Consider the following 2,150-nt stretch of genomic DNA (forward strand, 5'->3'; position numbering starts at 1 on the left):
GATTTTCAAACCAATTCACTAAAATCAGTGGAATTCCCAAGCATCCACCAAGCTTTGACAATGGTTTTTCAATGGCTCAGCCATAACCTTTAACAATGATTTTTCACGGGATCAACCAAAACCCAAAATGGCTTTTCAAAGGCTCAACAACAACCTTTAACAATGGTTTTTCACTAGATCAACCGAAACCCAAAACTAATTTTTCTAAGGCTTAGTTAGAACCTACCATAACAACCAAGCTAACCCAAGCTTGATCAACCCCTTAGAGTGTCTCTCACACTCTAAGTAAACAGGAAATAGAGAAAAAATGAAGTACAATTGATCACTTAGCTGATCTAAGATGTACAAAGTTAAGCTCAAACACTTTTTCAAAGGATGGGAGTGAAATACAAGTTTAAAAAGAAGGTTTTTGGTATTCTAAGCTCAAAATCAATTTTTGATAACTTCCTTTTCTTGTGTTTGATTGTTGAAGAGCCTTTAAATACTTGCAAAATCACTTTTGGCCATTAGAGACAGAAACTAGCCTTTTCTGGTCATTATTTTATCCTTTTGTGCTTCAATTCAAATTTTCTGACATTGCGCTCTTAGTTGAATAACCATGCTTCTTAGTCGATTAAGTTTTCTTTGCCTTATAATCAAATTCTCTGGCAGTGAGCTCTTAGCTAGCTAACAATGCTTCTTAGTCAATAAGTCTTCTCTGTCTCGCAATCAAATTTTTGACCATTAGCTTTTAGTTGGCTAACCATACTTCTTAGTTGATTAAGTATTCTCTGTCTTGCAATATGCTTTACTTTGATAATCGGTTAAGAAAGATTTTGATCGATTAAGAGTTTATTGTTTCTAGAGCAACCAGCTTCACCAACTTTTCTTTGTTTGATTAATTCTTCTCTTAGCTTGGTAACACTGATCTTCCATTTCCCTTAAACAGCCATGAGATATGTTAGCCATTCGAGACTTCTTGAATTGTTTTTCACAAATTTGACTACTTTCATTTTGTATCTTCACTTTTCGATTTTAGCTAACTTAACTCCCTTGGTTAACTAACTAAGAGGCTTCTGTTTGTATCCAGCACCTGCTTAACTAATTAAATCTTGTGTTAACTAGTTAAGACCTTTCTATCTATCTTTAGTGTAGCACCCAGAATTGCTTTAATCGATTAAGGATTTGTGTTAATCGGTTAAGACTAATCTATCTTCATTAAAGCTCTTTCTTTTTTGCTTGTTTAACCAATTAACCCATCTTGCAACTGAACAAGCATCTTGACTTGCTTTCAAATACCAAATATATTAATGAATTTAAGCTTTCTTCTGCACACGTAAACAATATAATTAGACATCAATGAATGAGAATATTTTGTTATCATCAAAAACATATAAAGTTAACATTCTCTATCTCTTATTTTTGATGATCACTAAACACTCTTAGATTAAGAGTGCAATGTCTATGTTCAATATGAATGCTTCAAATCTTTATGTGTAATGAGTTGCGCCCCCTTAGTCAACGCATCTAGTTTTCTTTACATAATATTCAACAAAACTAAAACTAAGCATCACACACATAAATTAAACATGATGTCTCTTAAACTCTATGTAACTTAATTTTCCTTCTCTTTTTTTTCTTTTTCACCATTAAACACCTAAGCCATATGTCACGACCCAAATTTCGGGCCATGACCGGCGCATGGGCCCAATGGATGTAGTCCACTAAACCCAAGCAACCCTAATAGTTCAACGTGTTCATCATCCATCATAAACTGCTAAGTCATTTTTCAAAACTTAAAATCAAAATTGTAATAGACATTGCCAACTCGTATTGGCATTTCTCATTTATTATATACATACATTGTCTACAACATGTATTCCAATAACGTACATTAGGTTCGCCTATACATCTCAAAAAGAAGACTTGACTTCCAACGGAGGGACTCGGATGAATGTACAGCTACTGAATGCCGAGACGCCTACCAAAAGATGGACACAAGTCTACAAGGATACCTCGTCCTAGTTACCGGCTGCCTCGTGATATGAAAACATGAATTTGAAATGGTGAGTATAAACCCAGTGAGTGAACAAGGAAGGGAACAAGCAACAACAAAGGAAAATTTAAAATCATGATGCACTAGTTTCAAAACAATGCAATTTGGTTCATTC

This window comes from Theobroma cacao, chromosome 3, assembly GCF_000208745.1.
Source record: "Theobroma cacao cultivar B97-61/B2 chromosome 3, Criollo_cocoa_genome_V2, whole genome shotgun sequence".
Taxonomy (NCBI): Eukaryota; Viridiplantae; Streptophyta; class Magnoliopsida; order Malvales; family Malvaceae; genus Theobroma; species Theobroma cacao.